Raw genomic sequence first — 24,670 nt, 5'->3', positions numbered from 1 at the left:
TTGGGTTGGGTTCTCTTTTATAGTCTGCAGGCATTAAATGAAAGAAGTCAGTGTTCCAGCAGAAGGAGACAACGTTTCAGAAAAGGCATTGTAGCAAACCAAAAAAGAAATTTTAAGCGCAGCAGAGTAACCAGCGCACATACCTGTTAGCTCAGGTGAGTTTAAAAGGCTGCTGTTGATAACAAGGGCATTTGCTAAATAGATGGTGTGTGTGCAACAATATACTGAAAGGTCAATTATATTGTGCAGCTTATCTCACCACCTGTAGTTATTTAGGTGAAAGCTCCAAAATGCTTGCCTAATATGTCTGTTTATCCAAAAGGAAGTAAAAAGGGAGAGCTAGAAAGATAGCATTGCATCACATTACATGGCAATGCAATGCACAGTTGCTGAAGTTGAACCAAAATAAGCTTGTAATCTGGCTTCTGCAACTTTGAACATGAAAAATCCAATGAGGAGAAGAAAAGCAAAGCCAAAGAGTCCATCCCAAAATCCGACAAACAAGCAAAATGAACAAAAAACATTGAATTCAATTCTTTCTGATTTTAGAAACTGCATTAAAGAAGGGGTGCACCGGTCCTGGAGATACTGCAATACCAGGTCAATGCGTGGAGTGGACAGAGCAAGCTCTTTTTCCATCTCCCTGTTCTAAAAATCCATTTAATATATGGTCCCCAGATAGGGGACGTATCAGATATTAAACTGATAAGAACAGATTTTTTTTTTTTTTTTTTTTTCCATATTTCAGTTTATTTTCATTTTAACTTTAGAATTTCCATTTTTTACAGGGGGGTACATATGGTGCAACAAGAACATCACAAGATAAGTACATTCCAATCTTTTTGCTTCCAAATTTCATTAGCTTTTTTATCACCAAACAACACCTTATCTCTCCAGAAATATAAAAACATATAACTTAGGCATAACTTAATACATTCTTGTACCGATACTTCCTTATGTTTAAAAATCAAAATATTCCGAGTTTTCCAAAGCGCCATTTTCACACAAGATAAAATTATCCATACAACCTTGAACACTTCATCCTTGACACCCAACCCGTAAAAAATTCTATTAAAATCTAGAAAATTAACACCACTTAGAGCTTTAACTAAATTACTAATCTTTCTCCATACTAATTGCGCATAACAACAGTTCCAAAAAATGTGCATAGCTGTTTCGCCAGCAGCACATTTACGTCTTGGGCATTTTTCAAACCGTACCAATCCTCTTCTATATTGGAAATCTCGAGTTGGCAGACAGTCTTTAATACTACACCATATTAAGTCCTTGTGTTCATTAGTCAAACACTTAAAATTTGCATTAATCCAAATTTTATCTACAACATTATCGGAAAATCGCTCTACCGGACTAGCTATCACCCTGCTTTCTAAGACTTTTAAAATGTTCTTATGATTTCCAAGTATTTTAAGATCCATATTCATTAATTTAAAATCCCTCAGAATTCTTTCTAAAATAATATAATTCCCAGATGGCATAAACTTATATGGCCGATCCAAATGCATTTGTAACCATTTGTATTTGCTAATAAAAAAACCCAAATTGTATGTTAAAAAGGTTTTCAGCCTAGAAACTGGTCCTAATAAAGTGCATATGCAATTAGCTAAATACTTGGCATAAATGAAGGTTCTGATGTCTGGGAAGCCTTTCCCTCCTTTCCCTTTAATTTTGTACAACTCTTCCCTTTTTACCCTTTCCATTTTTGACTTCCATAGGAAATTAAAACATAACTTAATTATCTTTTTCATTACATTAATAGGAGGTATAAAAACAGTTGAAATGTATAAAATTATCGGAAGTAAGACCTGCTTTATTATCAAGATTTTGCCTTCCATTGTTAAACTTCTCAAGTTCCAAAAATCAATCTTTTTCCTTACCCTTTCAAGCAGGGACTCCCAATTCCTCACATTCCCACATGTCTCTGTAAAAAATACCCCTAAAACTTTAATTTCCATTACTCTCATCAGCTTGCAATCCGAATTTAAAAGAAATTTACCCATAGTTAAAACACCTGATTTTTCTAAATTTATTTTAAAACCAGATGCTCCACCAAACCACACAACTGTCCTTAAAACTCTATGAAGACTCTTAATGTCCCGCACTAAAACTGACACATCATCCATATAAGCTAAAACCTTCACTTGGTCATTCCTACTGCCAGGAATAAAAAAGCCATTAATAACTTTATCTTTCCTAAAAGCAGTTAAAAGGGGTTCTATTGCACAAATGAAAAGTATAGGCGACAGGGGGCACCCCTGCTTAACCCCACAATTAATATTAATATTTTCCGATAAAAAACCATTAATAGAAATCTTACTAAAACATAACTTATACAGACATTTAATACGTTCAATAAAAACACCAGGACATCCTATTTTTTTTAAAACGGCAAATAAAAACTCATGAGCAACCCTATCATATGCCTCCTCAAAATCAAGGGAAACAAGGGCCAAGTCCTGCTTCCTATCAGCCACATCCCATATTATATCTCTCAGTAAGATTAGCGTGTCGGTAATCTTACGATTCGGGACTGCACAAGACTGATCCACCTCAATAACCGACCCTATCACACTCTTTAACCCCTTAAGCCCCGCGGGTGGTTTGCACGTTAATGACCGGGCCAATTTTTACAATTCTGACCACTGTCACTTTATGAGGTAATTACTCTCGAACGCTTCAACGGATCCCCCTGATTCTGAGATTGTTTTTTCGTGACATATTGTACTTCATGATTGTGGAAAAATTTCTTCGATATCACTTGCGTTTATTTGTGAAAAAAACGGAAATTTGGCGAAAATTTTGAAAATTTTGCAATTTTCAAAATTTGAATTTTTAAGCCCTGAAATCAGAGCGATATGTCACACAAAAGAGTTAATAAATAACATTTCCCACATGTCTACTTTACATCAGCACAATTTTGGAACCAAAATTTTTTTTTGTTAGGGAGCTATAAGGGTTAAAAGTTGACCAGCGATTTCTCATTTTTCCAACAAAATTTACAAAACCATTTTTTTAGGGACCACATCACATTTGAAGTCACTTTGAGAGGTCTTTATGACAGAAAATACCCAAAAGTGACACCATTCTAAAAACTGCACCCCTCAAGGTGCTCAAAACCACATTCAAGAACTTTATTAACCCTTCAGGTGCTTCACAGGAATTTTTTGAATGTGGAAGAAAAAAATTAACATTTAACTTTTTTCACAAAAATGTTAATTTAGACCCAATTTTTTTTATTTTCACAGGGGTAACAAGAAAAAATGGACCCCAAAATTTGTTGTGCAATTTCCCCTGGGCACGCAGATACCCAATATTTGGGGAAAAAATACTGTTTGGGCGCACGGCAGGGCTCGGAAGGGAAGGAGCGCTATTTGACTTTTTGATTGTAAAATTTGCTTGAATAATTAGCGGACGCCATGTTGTGTTTGGAGAGCCCATGTGTGCCCAAACTTTGGAGCTCCCCCACAAGTGACCCCATTTTGGAAACTAGACCCCCCAAGGCACCTTTCTAGATGCATAGTGAGCACTTGGAACCCCCAGGTGCTTCACAAATTGATTCGTAACAATGAAAAAGTGAAAAAAAAAAACACTTTTTCATTTTTATGAATCAATTTGTGAAGCACCTGAGTGTTCCAAGTGCTCACAATGCATCTAGATAGGTGCCTTGGGGGGTCTAGTTTCCAAAATGGGGTCACTTGTGGGGGAGCTCCAATGTTTGGGCACACAGCGGCTCTCCAAACGCAACATGGTGTCGCTAACAATTTGAGCCGATTTTCCGTTAAATTTGTTAGAGGACACCATGTTGCATTTAGAGAGTCCCTGTGTGCCCAAACATTGGAGCTCCCCCACAAGTGACCCCATTTTGGAAACTAGACCCCCCAAGGCACCTATCTAGATGCATAGTGAGCACTTGGAACCCCCAGGTGCTTCACAAATTGATTCGTAACAATGAAAAAGTGAAAAAAAAAACACTTTTTCATTTGTATGAATCAATTTGTGAAGCACCTGAGGGTTCCAAGTGCTCACTATGCATCTAGATAGGTGCCTTGGGTGGTCTAGTTTCCAAAATGGGGTCACTTGTGGGGGAGCTCCAATATTTGGGCACACAGCGGCTCTCTAAATGCAACATGGTGTCCGCTAACAAATTTAACGCAAAATTGGCTCAAATTGTTAGCGACACCATGTTGCGTTTGGAGAGCTGCTGTGTGCCCAAACATTGGAGCTCCCCCACAAGTGACCCCATTTTGGAAACTAGACCCCCCAAGGCACCTATCTAGATGCATAGTGAGCACTTGGAACCCCCAGGTGCTTCACAAATTGATTCGTAACAATGAAAAAGTGAAAAAAAAAAACACTTTTTCATTTTTATGAATCAATTTGTGAAGCACCTGAGTGTTCCAAGTGCTCACAATGCATCTAGATAGGTGCCTTGGGGGGTCTAGTTTCCAAAATGGGGTCACTTGTGGGGGAGCTCCAATGTTTGGGCACACAGCGGCTCTCCAAACGCAACATGGTGTCGCTAACAATTTGAGCCGATTTTCCGTTAAATTTGTTAGAGGACACCATGTTGCATTTAGAGAGTCCCTGTGTGCCCAAACATTGGAGCTCCCCCACAAGTGACCCCATTTTGGAAACTAGACCCCCCAAGGCACCTATCTAGATGCATAGTGAGCACTTGGAACCCCCAGGTGCTTCACAAATTGATTCGTAACAATGAAAAAGTGAAAAAAAAAACACTTTTTCATTTGTATGAATCAATTTGTGAAGCACCTGAGGGTTCCAAGTGCTCACTATGCATCTAGATAGGTGCCTTGGGTGGTCTAGTTTCCAAAATGGGGTCACTTGTGGGGGAGCTCCAATATTTGGGCACACAGCGGCTCTCTAAATGCAACATGGTGTCCGCTAACAAATTTAACGCAAAATTGGCTCAAATTGTTAGCGACACCATGTTGCGTTTGGAGAGCTGCTGTGTGCCCAAACATTGGAGCTCCCCCACAAGTGACCCCATTTTGGAAACTAGACCCCCCAAGGCACCTATCTAGATGCATAGTGAGCACTTGGAACCCCCAGGTGCTTCACAAATTGATTCGTAACAATGAAAAAGTGAAAAAAAAAACACTTTTTCATTTTTATGAATCAATTTGTGAAGCACCTGGGGGTTCCAACTGCTCACTATGCATCTAGATAGGTGCCTTGGGGGGTCTAGTTTCCAAAATGGGGTCACTTGTGGGAGAGCTCCAATGTTTGGGCACACAGGGACTCTCTAAATGCAACATGGTATCCGCTAACAAATTGAATGGAAAATCGGCTCAAATTGTTAGCGGACACCACATTGCGTTTGGAGAGCTTCTCTGTGCCCAAACTTTGGAGCTCCCCCACAAGTGACCCCATTTTGGAAACTAGACCCCCCAAGGCACCTTTCTAGATGCATAGTGAGCACTTGGAACCCCCAGGTGCTTCACAAATTGATTCGTAATAATGAAAAAGTGAAAAAAAAAACACTTTTTCATTTTTACGAATTAATTTGTGAAGCACCTAGGGGTTCCAAGTGCTCACTATGCATCTAGATAGGTGCCTTGGGGGGTCTAGTTTCCAAAATGGGGTCACTTGTGGAGGAGCTCCAATGTTTGGGCACACAGGGACTCTCCAAATGCAACATGATATCCGCTAACAATTTGAGCCGACAATTTGTTAGCGGATATCATGTTGCATTTGGAGAGTCCCTGTGTGCTCAAACATTGGAGCTCCCCCACAAGTGACCCCATTTTGGAAACTAGACCCCCCAAGGCACCTATCTAGATTCATAGTGAGCACTTGGAACCCCAGGTGCTTCACAAATTGATTCATAAAAATGAAAAAGTGTTTTTTTTTTCACTTTTTCATTTTTACGAATCAATTTGTGAAGCACCTGGGGGTTCCAAGTGCTCACTATGCATCTAGAAAGGTGCCTTGGGGGGTCTAGTTTCCAAAATGGGGTCACTTGTGGGGGAGCTCCAAAGTTTGGGCACAGAGGGGCTCTCCAAACGCAATGTGGTGTCCGCTAACAATTTGAGCCGATTTTTCCATTCAATTTGTTAGCGGATACCATGTTGCATTTAGAGAGTCCCTGTGTGCCCAAACATTGGAGCTCCCCCACAAGTGACCCCATTTTGGAAACTAGACCCCCCAAGGCACCTATCTAGATTCATAGTGAGCACTTGGAACCCCAGGTGCTTCACAAATTGATTCATAAAAATGAAAAAGTGTTTTATTTTCACTTTTTCATTTTTACGAATCAATTTGTGAAGCACCTGGGGGTTCTAAGTGCTCACTATGCATCTAGATAGGTGCCTTGGGGGGTCTAGTTTCCAAAATGGGGTCACTTGTGGGGGAGCTCCAATGTTTGGACACACAGGGGCTCTCCAAACGCAACATGGCGTCCGCTAACAATTTGAGCCGATTTTCCATTCAATTTGTTAGCGGACACCATGTCGCGTTTGGAGAGCCCGTGATGTGCCTAAACAGTGGAGCTCCCCCACAAGTGTCCCCATTTTGGAAACTATACCCCTCAAAGATTTTATTAAGGTGTATAGTGAACATTTTGAACCCAGAGGTACGGCACATTATTTGTTTACATTAGGTCATCATATTGAATAAGTTTTCATTATTCTTGAGCGCAAGTGCTCGCTACTTGAGTTTGCATCGGGTACTCAGGTATGCACCATGTACAGCGTGTGCTCGAGTGACATGCTCGAGTCCCTGCTCCGCATGTTTCACGGTTATTAGACATCCAAAAAAAAACATGCGGGGATCGCTCGTGCATGGCAGGCAATCCCCGTAAAGTTTTTTGGCCGCGAAGCATATGGGGCAGAGACTCGAGCATGTCACTCAAATACCCACGATACTAAATGCATACCAGAGCACCCGATGCAAACTCAAGTAGCGAGCACTTGCTCTCAACACTAGTCGCCATATCGTCATCTTTTTTTCTTACTTTTGAAAAAAATCCCAACCCCAGCCCTAACCCTAGCACAACCCTAGCCCCAGCACAACCCTAGCCCCAGCACAACCCTAGCCCCAGCACAACCCTAGCCCCAAACCCAGCCCTAACCCTAGCCCAATCCTAACTCAAGAGTTTATTTTTGACGCCGTTCCTTGTGCGGTATAAGTGATTAGACGACTTTATTCTTCGGGTCGGTGTGATTACAGCAATGCCAGAATCATATGGGGTTTTTATGACTGACAGCTGTCACACACTAAAAGACGCATTTTTTGTAAAATCTAGTTTTTGCATCGCCATATTTTGAGAGCTATAATTTTTCCAAATTTTGGCAGACAGTCATGTGACGGCTCGTTTTTTGCGGGATGACTTGACGTTGTTATTGGTGCCATTTTCAGGCACGTGACATTTTTTGATCGCTTTCTATTCCGATTTTTGGGAGGCAGAATAAACAAAAACCAACAATTCAGGAATTGTTTTTTTTTGTTTTTTTTTATTCTGTTCCGCGTGTGGTAAAATTGATGAGGCAGCTTTACTCTTCGGGTCAGTACGTTTACAGCGGTACCACATTTGTATAATTTTTCTATGTTTTGGCGCTTATACACAATAAAAGCTATTTTATAGAAAAAAATATTTTTTAGTATCGCTTTATTCTGAGAGCTATAACTTTTTTATTTTTCGGCTGATGGAGCTATATGGCGGCTTGTTTTTTGCGGGACGAGATGACGTTTTCAGCGGTATCATTTTTATTTATATGCGTCTTTTTGATCGCGTGTTATTCCACTTTTTGTTTGGCGGTATGGTGATAAAGCATTGTTTTTTGCTTGGTGTTTTTTTTTTTTTTTTTACCGTGTTCACTGAAGGGGTTAACTAGTGGGACAGTTTTATAGGTCAGGTTGTTCCGGACGCGGCGATACCAAATATGTGTACTTTTATTGTTTTTTTTTTATTTTTTTTATAATAATATTTATTGATGGGTACATTATATTTTTATTTTTGGTGTATTATTTTTTTTATTTTTTTATAATATTTTTGCACATTTTTTTTTTTTTTTTTTTTCCACTTTCACACAGTTTATACACTTTATTACTTTGTCCCACTCTGGGACTTTCACTTTTTTTTTTCTGATCGCCTGCATGGCACAGGAATGGAGCACCATCCCTATGCCATGAAGGCTGTCAGAAGTGCACAGTGTGAAGATTGCTTGGAGATGCACTGCGCATGTCCAAGCAATCTTCCTGCTCTCTGGTGACCCGGATGTTGTCATGACGACATCGGGTCGTCATGGCAACACCCGGGAAGCCTTTGCAGACTGCGCTGGAAGCCGGAAGAGGAGGTGAGTATCGGCGATCACCTCCCCTTGCCCCCGCAATGCCGCGATCGACTTCGATCGACTTCGATCGCAGCATCGCGGGGGTTAATGTGCTGGGAGCGGTGCGTGACCGCTCCCTGCACATAGTACCGGGTGTCAGCTGTGACAATCAGCTGACACCCGGCGGCGATCGCGCCCGCACAGCCTGTGTGCGCGCGCGATCGCCATGACGTACTAATACGGGTCTGGCTCTTAAGTCCCAGGGCACAGACGCGTATTAGTACGTCAGATGTTATTAAGGGGTTAATCTATTGGCCAATAGTTTTGCATATACTTTATAGTCTGTATTTAGCAGCGTAATAGGCCTCCAATTTTTAATCAGTTCTTTTCCTCCTTTTTTATATAATAAAACAATAAGGCCTTCTGCCCATGACTTGGGAATATTAAAAGAGGACTCCACTTCTGAAAACAACTCATAAAAATCTTCCCCTATAATATCCCACACAACCCTGTAAAACTCCACAGGGAGGCCATCCACACCTGGTGTCTTCTGATTTTGTAAAGTGCAAATAGTATTAAATATCTCCTCCTTAGTAAACTCCCTAGATAAAAGTAATTTTTCTTCCTCACTAAGAGCTTTATCCAGAACCTCTAAAAAATGGTTTTTCAATGATTCATCAATCTTTTTTCGAGAAAACAGATCATCATAAAACATTTTGGCCTGCAATGCTTTCCCTTCTGGGCTCACCTCACCCTCTAAGACCTCAATAAAATCCTTTTTTCCACATTTTTTTTTAAAGAAAAACTTAGTGCATTTCTCATCCTCATCCAGGACCTTTACCCTAGAGTTGAAGATGATTTCTTTTCCCTTCTCTTTTAGTGCATTCTGAATTTTCTCCTTTACCTCACTAATACTGCTGTCCATATTAACTCCATTGTTTTGAAAATAATAATAACACTGCAAATTAGCATTTAACGCATCATAAAACTGCCTTTTCTCATACGCTTTCCTCTTTCCCAATTTAACAAAGAAGGTTCTGATCTTACCCTTCATAAAATCCCACCAGTCTAAAATACACTTAAAACCCTTTTTGTTAAGTTTTAATTCATTATAAAAAACCTTAAAGTCTTCTTTAAAATTCTCCCCCTGTAATAAAGAAACATTCAGTTTCCAATGCGAAGGTTTTTTCTTACCGCAAGGGTCTATTGCTAAAGTGCATCCCAATAACTTATGATCCGAAAAAGGATTAATACTTGTCTTAAAAGAGGAACATTTAAAAGAATCAGACATAAAAAAGTGATCAATCCTAGACGTAAAACCTCTGTTTGACCACGTAACTTCAAATTCTTTTTTACTACCATCCATAGCCCATGCATCCTTTAAACTGAAGGCAGAAATTATGTTCTTAAGGCAGGTTACCGACCCATCCCGTACATTATTTAACTGGCAGTTAAAATCCCCACCAATTAAAATCGGATCTGCACCTGATAAAAAAAGCTGTAAAATCTCGAATAAATGTAATCTTTGATTTTTCTCAGTATGAGCATAAATATTAAAACAACGCACCCTTTTACCCTCCCTCATTACTTCTACACATAGAATACGACCAGGGTAAATTTCCTCATACTTCACCACCTCCCACTCACTAGAGCACAAAAAACCCACCCCATCACTTTTCAATTCATTCCCACCAGAAAAAACCATGTTACCCTTCCATATTCCACGTAAATATTCATAGCTCATTTTCCTTTCTAAATTACATTCTTGTAAAAAAATAAAATCGCATTTCTCATTATTCAAAAAATCATATAATGCAGTGCGTTTGTATAAATTGTTCAACCCCTGAACATTCAGGGATACAACAGTAATCATCTTCTAGTAATAGGCCCAGGGCTAATCCCTCCGCCCTCATCTACCAAAGGTGATTTCACATCCACAATTAAGGATTCTTGATCAGAAGAACTTGAGGGAGATACATCCCCAAACAAAGAAGACGCGTCACCACGAGATTTTTTCCCACCCAAGTCCTCCATGATCTCCTGTTGCTCTTCTTCCCATGTACTCCTTTTCAAAGATTTTGAACTTAAGTCCATATTTTCCTGGGCACAAGGAATCCCTGACGACATCTCTGATAATACCGCCAGAGCAGCAACTGTATCCACAATACCTTGTTGCCCCTCCTTTTCCTCTTCCAATGTTCCTTCCTCTCTTCCATCTTCTTTCCTCTCTACTTCTTTCTTTTTATCTTCTTTCTTCTTGTCTTCCTTCTTCTTGTCTTCCTTCTTCTTTTCTTCCTTCTTCTTTACTTCCTTCTTCTTTTCTTCCTTCTTCCTTTCTTCTTTCTTCTTTTCTTCAGCTTTCTTCCTCTCTTCTCTTTTTTCTCTATTACTTAGAGGTGCCAGAACCTCTACTTCCTGCGCCACATTAGAAGAACTTTCTGATCCTCCATCCTCCATCTGCCCACCATCCCCTTGTTTATCTTCAGCATCAGCCTCAGATGTTTGCCTGGCTTGCATTGGGCACTCTCTCGCCTGATGAACCGGGCCAGAACATACTTCACAAGGGGCGCAATTTTCATCCATATGGCCATATTTCCGACATCGTTTACAATATGGTGGCATATTAGAAAAAAACAAAAAGCCTCTATCTCTATTTATGAACACGACTGGTGGGGGTCTTAAGACACCCCCCTCCACTGACGGGTCCTTTTTAAAAACGACCTGATACAGTCTCTTGCCGTTCCAGGCCCCAAAACCAGTCGTACAACGTTTTTTCATAATTAATACGGAGCAAAACCTTCTTAAGTATGAAGTCACTTGCTCATCAGATATGAAAGGGTTATACATATGTATTGTTAGCATCCTTTGATCAAATTGAAAGCGAGGCGTGGCTGAAATTCCTTCCAATACCTCACTATGCTCACAGGCTGCAGCATATCTAAAACTGGAAAAAACCCTCTCACATACACCAGCACCTCTCAAAGTCACATCGTGTACTCCTCTGTTAGAAAATGACTGAACACAAAAGTAATCATCCTTGCTGATATGCAAGATAGGAGTAAAGACTTTCCTGTACAAAAAGTCCAAGTTTTTAACTTGCCTAAATTCCACACTCACCACAAACCGGATGGTGTCCTTCATGTAGGCATCGTCCTGATCCAAATTCATCTCCATTTCCACACAGAGAAAATTCAAAAGAAAGCCCGATGACGTCCAAAAATAACAGCACCAGACTCGATCCCTTCTGTTCAGCAGCGTCCAGAACTCCAGTCCTGAAGAAATCCTCCTCCACGATCCAGAATTCCTTCCACGCCGAAAGGTACGAGAAACACCTTCCTTCCTTCCCAATAGCAGCAGTTATAATCGGAAAAGGCCGAGAAAGAATTCCAGTGATCACGAATCTGCCTCCTGACACCAATCACAAGGATCGTGCCAAAAGGCCGAGAAGCGATAACCAGAATTGGTTTCAAACTACGGAGCCACCCAAGGATCCTGAAAAGTCCATTTGTGGAGATGAGCTCCTGGACTCCCGTTAAGAAGACATGTTGTCAACCTCTAGATCCCTTACATGCCTGCACTTTTCGGCTTGCTGCTGCTGCAATCCACGCGTTTTAGATCTGCATAACTCCACCTCTTTAAACACAGCACCTTCACCCCCTGCTGTTCCCACCCGCCTCAACACCGTTGGAAGGGAGGAGAACCAATTAAGGCGGGGGGTGGGGTGGAACGAGCAGCTGTCTACCCTTAGCAGGAGGGCTCCTGATTACATACCTCTCCTGCTGCTGCTGCTGCTGGCTGTCCAGCAGCAGACTGAAGGTGGCTGCTGCTGTGCACAGGTATATAAAGGCTCAGAGCCTATTATGACACGCGCAGCCAGCGTTCCATTGCCACATTCCATCTACTGCAGGCAGGATACCTGGCTGGCTGAATGTCGCTGAGAAGCTCACAGAGACCGCCATAAGCAACAGTTTAACAGAATGCCACAGACTAATCAACCAAACTTTTTGGGTTGGGTTCTCTTTTATAGTCTGCAGGCATTAAATGAAAGAAGTCAGTGTTCCAGCAGAAGGAGACAACGTTTCAGAAAAGGCATTGTAGCAAACCAAAAAAGAAATTTTAAGCGCAGCAGAGTAACCAGCGCACATACCTGTTAGCTCAGGTGAGTTTAAAAGGCTGCTGTTGATAACAAGGGCATTTGCTAAATAGATGGTGTGTGTGCAACAATATACTGAAAGGTCAATTATATTGTGCAGCTTATCTCACCACCTGTAGTTATTTAGGTGAAAGCTCCAAAATGCTTGCCTAATATGTCTGTTTATCCAAAAGGAAGTAAAAAGGGAGAGCTAGAAAGATAGCATTGCATCACATTACATGGCAATGCAATGCACAGTTGCTGAAGTTGAACCAAAATGAGCTTGTAATCTGGCTTCTGCAACTTTGAACATGAAAAATCCAATGAGGAGAAGAAAAGCAAAGCCAAAGAGTCCATCCCAAAATCCGACAAACAAGCAAAATGAACAAAAAACATTGAATTCAATTCTTTCTGATTTTAGAAACTGCATTAAAGAAGGGGTGCACCGGTCCTGGAGATACTGCAATACCAGGTCAATGCGTGGAGTGGACAGAGCAAGCTCTTTTTCCATCTCCCTGTTCTAAAAATCCATTTAATATATGGTCCCCAGATAGGGGACGTATCAGATATTAAACTGATAAGAACAGATACTACACTTGATCTTAGCCAAAAGGCCGAGAAGCGATAACCAGAATTGGTTTCAAACTACGGAGCCACCCAAGGATCCTGAAAAGTCCATTTGTGGAGATGAGCTCCTGGACTCCCGTTAAGAAGACATGTTGTCAACCTCTAGATCCCTTACATGCCTGCACTTTTCGGCTTGCTGCTGCTGCAATCCACGCGTTTTAGATCTGCATAACTCCACCTCTTTAAACACAGCACCTTCACCCCCTGCTGTTCCCACCCGCCTCAAAACCGTTGGAAGGGAGGAGAACCAATTAAGGCGGGGGGTGGGGTGGAACGAGCAGCTGTCTACCCTTAGCAGGAGGGCTCCTGATTACATACCTCTCCTGCTGCTGCTGCTGGCTGTCCAGCAGCAGACTGAAGGTGGCTGCTGCTGTGCACAGGTATATAAAGGCTCAGAGCCTATTATGACACACGCAGCCAGCGTTCCATTGCCACATTCCATCTACTGCAGGCAGGATACCTGGCTGGCTGAATGTCGCTGAGAAGCTCACAGAGACCGCCATAAGCAACAGTTTAACAGAATGCCACAGACTAATCAACCAAACTTTTTGGGTTGGGTTCTCTTTTATAGTCTGCAGGCATTAAATGAAAGAAGTCAGTGTTCCAGCAGAAGGAGACAACGTTTCAGAAAAGGCATTGTAGCAAACCAAAAAAGAAATTTTAAGCGCAGCAGAGTAACCAGCGCACATACCTGTTAGCTCAGGTGAGTTTAAAAGGCTGCTGTTGATAACAAGGGCATTTGCTAAATAGATGGTGTGTGTGCAACAATATACTGAAAGGTCAATTATATTGTGCAGCTTATCTCACCACCTGTAGTTATTTAGGTGAAAGCTCCAAAATGCTTGCCTAATATGTCTGTTTATCCAAAAGGAAGTAAAAAGGGAGAGCTAGAAAGATAGCATTGCATCACATTACATGGCAATGCAATGCACAGTTGCTGAAGTTGAACCAAAATGAGCTTGTAATCTGGCTTCTGCAACTTTGAACATGAAAAATCCAATGAGGAGAAGAAAAGCAAAGCCAAAGAGTCCATCCCAAAATCCGACAAACAAGCAAAATGAACAAAAAACATTGAATTCAATTCTTTCTGATTTTAGAAACTGCATTAAAGAAGGGGTGCGCCGGTCCTGGAGATACTGCAATACCAGGTCAATGCGTGGAGTGGACAGAGCAAGCTCTTTTTCCATCTCCCTGTTCTAAAAATCCATTTAATATATGGTCCCCAGATAGGGGACGTATCAGATATTAAACTGATAAGAACAGATACTACACTTGATCTTAGCCAAAAGGCCGAGAAGCGATAACCAGAATTGGTTTCAAACTACGGAGCCACCCAAGGATCCTGAAAAGTCCATTTGTGGAGATGAGCTCCTGGACTCCCGTTAAGAAGACATGTTGTCAACCTCTAGATCCCTTACATGCCTGCACTTTTCGGCTTGCTGCTGCTGCAATCCACGCGTTTTAGATCTGCATAACTCCACCTCTTTAAACACAGCACCTTCACCCCCTGCTGTTCCCACCCGCCTCAACACCGTTGGAAGGGAGGAGAACCAATTAAGGCGGGGGGTGGGGTGGAACGAGCAGCTGTCTACCCTTAGCAGGAGGGCTCCTGATTACATACCTCTCCTGCTGCTGCTGCTGCTGGCTGTCCAGCAGCAGACTGAAGGTGGCTGCTGCTGTGCACAGGTATATAAAGGCTCAGAGCCTATTATGACACGCGCAGCCAGCGTTCCATTGCCACATTCCATCTACTGCAGGCAGGATACCTGGCTGGCTGAATGTCGCTGAGAAGCTCACAGAGACCGCCATAAGCAACAGTTTAACAGAATGCCACAGACTAATCAACCAAACTTTTTGGGTTGGGTTCTCTTTTATAGTCTGCAGGCATTAAATGAAAGAAGTCAGTGTTCCAGCAGAAGGAGACAACGTTTCAGAAAAGGCATTGTAGCAAACCAAAAAAGAAATTTTAAGCGCAGCAGAGTAACCAGCGCACATACCTGTTAGCTCAGGTGAGTTTAAAAGGCTGCTGTTGATAACAAGGGCATTTGCTAAATAGATGGTGTGTGTGCAACAATATACTGAAAGGTCAATTATATTGTGCAGCTTATCTCACCACCTGTAGTTATTTAGGTGAAAGCTCCAAAATGCTTGCCTAATATGTCTGTTTATCCAAAAGGAAGTAAAAAGGGAGAGCTAGAAAGATAGCATTGCATCACATTACATGGCAATGCAATGCACAGTTGCTGAAGTTGAACCAAAATGAGCTTGTAATCTGGCTTCTGCAACTTTGAACATGAAAAATCCAATGAGGAGAAGAAAAGCAAAGCCAAAGAGTCCATCCCAAAATCCGACAAACAAGCAAAATGAACAAAAAACATTGAATTCAATTCTTTCTGATTTTAGAAACTGCATTAAAGAAGGGGTGCACCGGTCCTGGAGATACTGCAATACCAGGTCAATGCGTGGAGTGGACAGAGCAAGCTCTTTTTCCATCTCCCTGTTCTAAAAATCCATTTAATATATGGTCCCCAGATAGGGGACGTATCAGATATTAAACTGATAAGAACAGATACTACACTTGATCTTAGCCAAAAGGCCGAGAAGCGATAACCAGAATTGGTTTCAAACTACGGAGCCACCCAAGGATCCTGAAAAGTCCATTTGTGGAGATGAGCTCCTGGACTCCCGTTAAGAAGACATGTTGTCAACCTCTAGATCCCTTACATGCCTGCACTTTTCGGCTTGCTGCTGCTGCAATCCACGCGTTTTAGATCTGCATAACTCCACCTCTTTAAACACAGCACCTTCACCCCCTGCTGTTCCCACCCGCCTCAACACCGTTGGAAGGGAGGAGAACCAATTAAGGCGGGGGGTGGGGTGGAACGAGCAGCTGTCTACCCTTAGCAGGAGGGCTCCTGATTACATACCTCTCCTGCTGCTGCTGCTGCTGGCTGTCCAGCAGCAGACTGAAGGTGGCTGCTGCTGTGCACAGGTATATAAAGGCTCAGAGCCTATTATGACACGCGCAGCCAGCGTTCCATTGCCACATTCCATCTACTGCAGGCAGGATACCTGGCTGGCTGAATGTCGCTGAGAAGCTCACAGAGACCGCCATAAGCAACAGTTTAACAGAATGCCACAGACTAATCAACCAAACTTTTTGGGTTGGGTTCTCTTTTATAGTCTGCAGGCATTAAATGAAAGAAGTCAGTGTTCCAGCAGAAGGAGACAACGTTTCAGAAAAGGCATTGTAGCAAACCAAAAAAGAAATTTTAAGCGCAGCAGAGTAACCAGCGCACATACCTGTTAGCTCAGGTGAGTTTAAAAGGCTGCTGTTGATAACAAGGGCATTTGCTAAATAGATGGTGTGTGTGCAACAATATACTGAAAGGTCAATTATATTGTGCAGCTTATCTCACCACCTGTAGTTATTTAGGTGAAAGCTCCAAAATGCTTGCCTAATATGTCTGTTTATCCAAAAGGAAGTAAAAAGGGAGAGCTAGAAAGATAGCATTGCATCACATTACATGGCAATGCAATGCACAGTTGCTGAAGTTGAACCAAAATGAGCTTGTAATCTGGCTTCTGCAACTTTGAACATGAAAAATCCAATGAGGAGAAGAAAAGCAAAGCCAAAGAGTCCATCCCAAAATCCGACAAACAAGCAAAATGAACAAAAAACATTGAATTCAATTCTTTCTGATTTTAGAAACTGCATTAAAGAAGGGGTGCACCGGTCCTGGAGATACTGCAATACCAGGTCAATGCGTGGAGTGGACAGAGCAAGCTCTTTTTCCATCTCCCTGTTCTAAAAATCCATTTAATATATGGTCCCCAGATAGGGGACGTATCAGATATTAAACTGATAAGAACAGATTTTTTTTTTTTTTGAAAGCCCGAATTCGTGTACAAAACCCGAGTGCGCTTAAAAAAGTGACAAGTGCCACAAAAAAAGTGCACTAGGATGCTGGTCTTCTTGAAACCCTCTCCAAAAGGAGAAGGGTCCCCCAAACCATTCCCCGTCCCTCCGAGCCAAAAGGCCACAGCGAGGAATAGGGACAAAAAGCCACCTCCAGCCGAAGCCAGAGGCGACCCAATCTTACCCCCAGCACCTGCCCGAGTTCTCACCCGAGCAAGGCACTGGGAGCCAAAGACTGTGCTCCCCTCCCGGAAGAGGGGAGCCAACAACGCTCTCCTCCCGAAAGAGGAGAGCCAGGGGGTTTCAGGGGGGAGCGGAACCTGATGGCCACACACTCCCCCCCTAGACCTGCCAAGAGAGGAACCCGTAAGGGAACCGCATCCCGACAAAATCCTAGTAGGACGTGACACACGTGAATAAGTGGACACACAGTGACAAAGAAATTAAATAAATAGTGAAGGTTTCACAGTATAATACTGCCCGGACCTTCGACCGGGAATTGAAAAATTCCCCATCCTAAGGCCAGAAGGCCCGGAATAAGGGTGTGTGCGAAGAAAGAAAATTTGAAGTGCTTGTGCAAATGTGCCATAAACTCAAGTGGGGTTCCCAATCCCAGTGAGTTAAGGCACCCCAGGGTCACCACTCCTGGGGCACTTCACACTTCGGGCTTTCGATCTTCCCCGGCCCAATGGCGTCGATCCTGGGGGGCCATGCTTTCCACCAGATGACTATATTAGCCACCTGGCGTACTAACAAGCGCCTAAACCCCAGTGTGCATAATGTATCAATCTACTAGGGCGGCCAACATCCAAAACCGCCTTTTCGAAAGATACTACACTTGATCTTAGCCAAAAGGCCGAGAAGCGATAACCAGAATTGGTTTCAAACTACGGAGCCACCCAAGGATCCTGAAAAGTCCATTTGTGGAGATGAGCTCCTGGACTCCCGTTAAGAAGACATGTTGTCAACCTCTAGATCCCTTACATGCCTGCACTTTTCGGCTTGCTGCTGCTGCAATCCACGCGTTTTAGATCTGCATAACTCCACCTCTTTAAACACAGCACCTTCACCCCCTGCTGTTCCCACCCGCCTCAACACCGTTGGAAGGGAGGAGAACCAATTAAGGCGGGGGGTGGGGTGGAACGAGCAGCTGTCTACCCTTAGCAGGAGGGCTCCTGATTACATACCTCTCCTGCTGCTGCTGCTGCTGGCTGTCCAGCAGCAGACTGAAGGTGGCTGCTGCTGTGCACAGGTATATAAAGGCTCAGAGCCTATTATGACACGCGCAGCCAGCCTTCCATTGCCACATTCCATCTACTGCAGGCAGGATACCTGGCTGGCTGAATGTCGCTGAGAAGCTCACAGAGACCGCCATAAGCAACAGTTTAACAGAATGCCACAGACTAATCAACCAAACTTTTTGGGTTGGGTTCTCTTTTATAGTCTGCAGGCATTAAATGAAAGAAGTCAGTGTTCCAGCAGAAGGAGACAACGTTTCAGAAAAGGCATTGTAGCAAACCAAAAAAGAAATTTTAAGCGCAGCAGAGTAACCAGCGCACATACCTGTTAGCTCAGGTGAGTTTAAAAGGCTGCTGTTGATAACAAGGGCATTTGCTAAATAGATGGTGTGTGTGCAACAATATACTGAAAGGTCAATTATATTGTGCAGCTTATCTCACCACCTGTAGTTATTTAGGTGAAAGCTCCAAAATGCTTGCCTAATATGTCTGTTTATCCAAAAGGAAGTAAAAAGGGAGAGCTAGAAAGATAGCATTGCATCACATTACATGGTAATGCAATGCACAGTTGCTGAAGTTGAACCAAAATGAGCTTGTAATCTGGCTTCTGCAACTTTGAACATGAAAAATCCAATGAGGAGAAGAAAAGCAAAGCCAAAGAGTCCATCCCAAAATCCGACAAACAAGCAAAATGAACAAAAAACATTGAATTCAATTCTTTCTGATTTTAGAAACTGCATTAAAGAAGGGGTGCACCGGTCCTGGAGATACTGCAATACCAGGTCAATGCGTGGAGTGGACAGAGCAAGCTCTTTTTCCATCTCCCTGTTCTAAAAATCCATTTAATATATGGTCCCCAGATAGGGGACGTATCAGATATTAAACTGATAAGAACAGATACTACACTTGATCTTAGCCAAAAGGCTGAGAAGCGATAACCAGAATTGGTTTCAAACTACGGAGCCACCCAAGGATCCTGAAAAGTCCATTTGTGGAGATGAGCTCCTGGACTCCCGTTAAGAAGACATGTTGTCAACCTCTAGATCCCTTACATGCCTGCACTTTTCGGCTTGCTGCTGCTGCAATCCACGCGTTTTAGATCTGCATAACTCCACCTCTTTAAACACAGCACCTTCACCCCCTGCTGTTCCCACCCGCCTCAACACCGTTGGAAGGGAGGAGAACCAATTAAGGCGGGGGGTGGGGTGGAACGAGCAGCTGTCTACCCTTAGCAGGAGGGCTCCTGATTACATACCTCTCCTGCTGCTGCTGCTGCTGGCTGTCCAGCAGCAGACTGAAGGTGGCTACTGCTGTGCACAGGTATATAAAGGCTCAGAGCCTATTATGACACGCGCAGCCAGCGTTCCATTGCCACATTCCATCTACTGCAGGCAGGATACCTGGCTGGCTGAATGTCGCTGAGAAGCTCACAGAGACCGCCATAAGCAACAGTTTAACAGAATGCCACAGACTAATCAACCAAACTTTTTGGGTTGGGTTCTCTTTTATAGTCTGCAGGCATTAAATGAAAGAAGTCAGTGTTCCAGCAGAAGGAGACAACGTTTCAGAAAAGGCATTGTAGCAAACCAAAAAAGAAATTTTAAGCGCAGCAGAGTAACCAGCGCACATACCTGTTAGCTCAGGTGAGTTTAAAAGGCTGCTGTTGATAACAAGGGCATTTGCTAAATAGATGGTGTGTGTGCAACAATATACTGAAAGGTCAATTATATTGTGCAGCTTATCTCACCACCTGTAGTTATTTAGGTGAAAGCTCCAAAATGCTTGCCTAATATGTCTGTTTATCCAAAAGGAAGTAAAAAGGGAGAGCTAGAAAGATAGCATTGCATCACATTACATGGCAATGCAATGCACAGTTGCTGAAGTTGAACCAAAATGAGCTTGTAATCTGGCTTCTGCAACTTTGAACATGAAAAATCCAATGAGGAGAAGAAAAGCAAAGCCAAAGAGTCCATCCCAAAATCCGAGAAACAAGCAAAATGAACAAAAAACATTGAATTCAATTCTTTCTGATTTTAGAAACTGCATTAAAGAAGGGGTGCACCGGTCCTGGAGATACTGCAATACCAGGTCAATGCGTGGAGTGGACAGAGCAAGCTCTTTTTCCATCTCCCTGTTCTAAAAATCCATTTAATATATGGTCCCCAGATAGGGGACGTATCAGATATTAAACTGATAAGAACAGATTTTTTTTTTTTTGAAAGCCCGAATTCGTGTACAAAACCCGAGTGCGCTTAAAAAAGTGACAAGTGCCACAAAAAAAGTGCACTAGGATGCTGGTCTTCTTGAAACCCTCTCCAAAAGGAGAAGGGTCCCCCAAACCATTCCCCGTCCCTCCGAGCCAAAAGGCCACAGCGAGGAATAGGGACAAAAAGCCACCTCCAGCCGAAGCCAGAGGCGACCCAATCTTACCCCCAGCACCTGCCCCAGTTCTCACCCGAGCAAGGCACTGGGAGCCAAAGACTGTGCTCCCCTCCCGGAAGAGGGGAGCCAACAACGCTCTCCTCCCGAAAGAGGAGAGCCAGGGGGGTTCAGGGGGGAGCGGAACCTGATGGCCACACACTCCCCCCCTAGACCTGCCAAGAGAGGAACCCGTAAGGGAACCGCATCCCGAAAAAATCCTAGTAGGACGTGACACACGTGAATAAGTGGACACACAGTGACAAAGAAATTAAATAAATAGTGAAGGTTTCACAGTATAATACTGCCCGGACCTTCGACCGGGAATTGAAAAATTCCCCATCCTAAGGCCAGAAGGCCCGGAATAAGGGTGTGTGCGAAGAAAGAAAATTTGAAGTGCTTGTGCAAATGTGCCATAAACTCAAGTGGGGTTCCCAATCCCAGTGAGTTAAGGCACCCCAGGGTCACCACTCCTGGGGCACTTCACACTTCGGGCTTTCGATCTTCCCCGGACCAATGGCGTCGATCCTGGGGGGCCATGCTTTCCACCAGATGACTATATTAGCCACCTGGCGTACTAACAAGCGCCTAAACCCCAGTGTGCATAATGTATCAATCTACTAGGGCGGCCAACATCCAAAACCGCCTTTTCGAAAGATACTACACTTGATCTTAGCCAAAAGGCCGAGAAGCGATAACCAGAATTGGTTTCAAACTACGGAGCCACCCAAGGATCCTGAAAAGTCCATTTGTGGAGATGAGCTCCTGGACTCCCGTTAAGAAGACATGTTGTCAACCTCTAGATCCCTTACATGCCTGCACTTTTCGGCTTGCTGCTGCTGCAATCCACGCGTTTTAGATCTGCATAACTCCACCTCTTTAAACACAGCACCTTCACCCCCTGCTGTTCCCACCCGCCTCAACACCGTTGGAAGGGAGGAGAACCAATTAAGGCGGGGGGTGGGGTGGAACGAGCAGCTGTCTACCCTTAGCAGGAGGGCTCCTGATTACATACCTCTCCTGCTGCTGCTGCTGCTGGCTGTCCAGCAGCAGACTGAAGGTGGCTGCTGCTGTGCACAGGTATATAAAGGCTCAGAGCCTATTATGACACGCGCAGCCAGCGTTCCATTGCCACATTCCATCTACTGCAGGCAGGATACCTGGCTGGCTGAATGTCGCTGAGAAGCTCACAGAGACCGCCATAAGCAACAGTTTAACAGAATGCCACAGACTAATCAACCAAACTTTTTGGGTTGGGTTCTCTTTTATAGTCTGCAGGCATTAAATGAAAGAAGTCAGTGTTCCAGCAGAAGGAGACAACGTTTCAGAAAAGGCATTGTAGCAAACCAAAAAAGAAATTTTAAGCGCAGCAGAGTAACCAGCGCACATACCTGTTAGCTCAGGTGAGTTTAAAAGGCTGCTGTTGATAACAAGGGCATTTGCTAAATAGATGGTGTGTGTGCAACAATATACTGAAAGGTCAATTATATTGTGCAGCTTATCTCACCACCTGTAGTTATTTAGGTGAAAGCTCCAAAATGCTTGCCTAATATGTCTGTTTATCCAAAAGGAAGTAAAAAGGGAGAGCTAGAAAGATAGCATTGCATCACATTACATGGCAATGCAATGCACAGTTGCTGAAGTTGAACCAAAATGAGCTTGTAATCTGGCTTCTGCAACTTTGAACATGAAAAATCCAATGAGGAGAAGAAAAGCAAAGCCAAAGAGTCCATCCCAAAATCCGACAAACAAGCAAAATGAACAAAAATCATTGAATTCAATTCTTTCTGATTTTAGAAACTGCATTAAAGAAGGGGTGCACCGGTCCTGGAGATACTGCAATACCAGGTCAATGCGTGGAGTGGACAGAGCAAGCTCTTTTTCCATCTCCCTGTTCTAAAAATCCATTTAATATATGGTCCCCAGATAGGGGACGTATCAGATATTAAACTGATAAGAACAGATACTACACTTGATCTTAGCCAAAAGGCCGAGAAGCGATAACCAGAATTGGTTTCAAACTACGGAGCCACCCAAGGATCCTGAAAAGTCCATTTGTGGAGATGAGCTCCTGGACTCCCGTTAAGAAGACATGTTGTCAACCTCTAGATCCCTTACATGCCTGCACTTTTCGGCTTGCTGCTGCTGCAATCCACGCGTTTTAGATCTGCATAACTCCACCTCTTTAAACACAGCACCTTCACCCCCTGCTGTTCCCACCCGCCTCAACACCGTTGGAAGGGAGGAGAACCAATTAAGGCGGGGGGTGGGGTGGAACGAGCAGCTGTCTACCCTTAGCAGGAGGGCTCCTGATTACATACCTCTCCTGCTGCTGCTGCTGCTGGCTGTCCAGCAGCAGACTGAAGGTGGCTGCTGCTGTGCACAGGTATATAAAGGCTCAGAGCCTATTATGACACGCGCAGCCAGCGTTCCATTGCCACATTCCATCTACTGCAGGCAGGATACCTGGCTGGCTGAATGTCGCTGAGAAGCTCACAGAGACCGCCATAAGCAACAGTTTAACAGAATGCCACAGACTAATCAACCAAACTTTTTGGGTTGGGTTCTCTTTTATAGTCTGCAGGCATTAAATGAAAGAAGTCAGTGTTCCAGCAGAAGGAGACAACGTTTCAGAAAAGGCATTGTAGCAAACCAAAAAAGAAATTTTAAGCGCAGCAGAGTAACCAGCGCACATACCTGTTAGCTCAGGTGAGTTTAAAAGGCTGCTGTTGATAACAAGGGCATTTGCTAAATAGATGGTGTGTGTGCAACAATATACTGAAAGGTCAATTATATTGTGCAGCTTATCTCACCACCTGTAGTTATTTAGGTGAAAGCTCCAAAATGCTTGCCTAATATGTCTGTTTATCCAAAAGGAAGTAAAAAGGGAGAGCTAGAAAGATAGCATTGCATCACATTACATGGCAATGCAATGCACAGTTGCTGAAGTTGAACCAAAATGAGCTTGTAATCTGGCTTCTGCAACTTTGAACATGAAAAATCCAATGAGGAGAAGAAAAGCAAAGCCAAAGAGTCCATCCCAAAATCCGACAAACAAGCAAAATGAACAAAAAACATTGAATTCAATTCTTTCTGATTTTAGAAACTGCATTAAAGAAGGGGTGCACCGGTCCTGGAGATACTGCAATACCAGGTCAATGCGTGGAGTGGACAGAGCAAGCTCTTTTTCCATCTCCCTGTTCTAAAAATCCATTTAATATATGGTCCCCAGATAGGGGACGTATCAGATATTAAACTGATAAGAACAGATACTACACTTGATCTTAGCCAAAAGGCCGAGAAGCGATAACCAGAATTGGTTTCAAACTACGGAGCCACCCAAGGATCCTGAAAAGTCCATTTGTGGAGATGAGCTCCTGGACTCCCGTTAAGAAGACATGTTGTCAACCTCTAGATCCCTTACATGCCTGCACTTTTCGGCTTGCTGCTGCTGCAATCCACGCGTTTTAGATCTGCATAACTCCACCTCTTTAAACACAGCACCTTCACCCCCTGCTGTTCCCACCCGCCTCAACACCGTTGGAAGGGAGGAGAACCAATTAAGGCGGGGGGTGGGGTGGAACGAGCAGCTGTCTACCCTTAGCAGGAGGGCTCCTGATTACATACCTCTCCTGCTGCTGCTGCTGCTGGCTGTCCAGCAGCAGACTGAAGGTGGCTGCTGCTGTGCACAGGTATATAAAGGCTCAGAGCCTATTATGACACGCGCAGCCAGCGTTCCATTGCCACATTCCATCTACTGCAGGCAGGATACCTGGCTGGCTGAATGTCGCTGAGAAGCTCACAGAGACCTCCATAAGCAACAGTTTAACAGAATGCCACAGACTAATCAACCAAACTTTTTGGGTTGGGTTCTCTTTTATAGTCTGCAGGCATTAAATGAAAGAAGTCAGTGTTCCAGCAGAAGGAGACAACGTTTCAGAAAAGGCATTGTAGCAAACCAAAAAAGAAATTTTAAGCGCAGCAGAGTAACCAGCGCACATACCTGTTAGCTCAGGTGAGTTTAAAA

At 43.4% G+C, this 24,670-nt stretch overlaps 6 non-coding genes and 5 pseudogenes across 6 annotated transcripts; all 11 read right to left on the bottom strand.

The window, feature by feature from the left end:
* Positions 1 to 563: 563 nt before the first annotated feature.
* LOC141192174 (U2 spliceosomal RNA) lies at positions 564 to 743 on the bottom strand (annotated as a pseudogene).
* Positions 744 to 12,876: 12,133 nt separating this feature from the next.
* LOC141191863 (U2 spliceosomal RNA) lies at positions 12,877 to 13,067 on the bottom strand. The gene has a single exon (XR_012265563.1). It is a non-coding gene; the product is annotated as a U2 spliceosomal RNA (small nuclear RNA).
* Positions 13,068 to 14,179: 1,112 nt separating this feature from the next.
* On the bottom strand, positions 14,180 to 14,370 carry LOC141192064 (U2 spliceosomal RNA). The gene has a single exon (XR_012265758.1). It is a non-coding gene; the product is annotated as a U2 spliceosomal RNA (small nuclear RNA).
* A 1,115-nt stretch (positions 14,371 to 15,485) lies between these two features.
* LOC141191862 (U2 spliceosomal RNA) lies at positions 15,486 to 15,676 on the bottom strand. Its single transcript, XR_012265562.1, has one exon. It is a non-coding gene; the product is annotated as a U2 spliceosomal RNA (small nuclear RNA).
* Positions 15,677 to 16,791: 1,115 nt separating this feature from the next.
* Positions 16,792 to 16,969, bottom strand: LOC141192167 (U2 spliceosomal RNA; annotated as a pseudogene).
* Positions 16,970 to 17,763: 794 nt separating this feature from the next.
* On the bottom strand, positions 17,764 to 17,855 carry LOC141192206 (U2 spliceosomal RNA; annotated as a pseudogene).
* Positions 17,856 to 18,970: 1,115 nt separating this feature from the next.
* LOC141192039 (U2 spliceosomal RNA) lies at positions 18,971 to 19,161 on the bottom strand. The gene has a single exon (XR_012265734.1). It is a non-coding gene; the product is annotated as a U2 spliceosomal RNA (small nuclear RNA).
* A 1,115-nt stretch (positions 19,162 to 20,276) lies between these two features.
* LOC141192168 (U2 spliceosomal RNA) lies at positions 20,277 to 20,453 on the bottom strand (annotated as a pseudogene).
* A 794-nt stretch (positions 20,454 to 21,247) lies between these two features.
* Positions 21,248 to 21,339, bottom strand: LOC141192205 (U2 spliceosomal RNA; annotated as a pseudogene).
* Positions 21,340 to 22,454: 1,115 nt separating this feature from the next.
* LOC141191861 (U2 spliceosomal RNA) lies at positions 22,455 to 22,645 on the bottom strand. The gene has a single exon (XR_012265561.1). It is a non-coding gene; the product is annotated as a U2 spliceosomal RNA (small nuclear RNA).
* Positions 22,646 to 23,760: 1,115 nt separating this feature from the next.
* On the bottom strand, positions 23,761 to 23,951 carry LOC141191860 (U2 spliceosomal RNA). Its single transcript, XR_012265560.1, has one exon. It is a non-coding gene; the product is annotated as a U2 spliceosomal RNA (small nuclear RNA).
* Between the last annotated feature and the right edge of the window lie 719 nt (positions 23,952 to 24,670).

Source organism: Phyllobates terribilis, unplaced genomic scaffold, assembly GCF_046119375.1.
Source record: "Phyllobates terribilis strain yellow unplaced genomic scaffold, ASM4611937v1 Scaffold_52__1_contigs__length_9100884, whole genome shotgun sequence".
NCBI classification, from domain to species: Eukaryota; Metazoa; Chordata; class Amphibia; order Anura; family Dendrobatidae; genus Phyllobates; species Phyllobates terribilis.
Note: the sequence above shows the minus strand (reverse complement) of the source record. Positions and strands in the feature narration are given on the sequence as shown.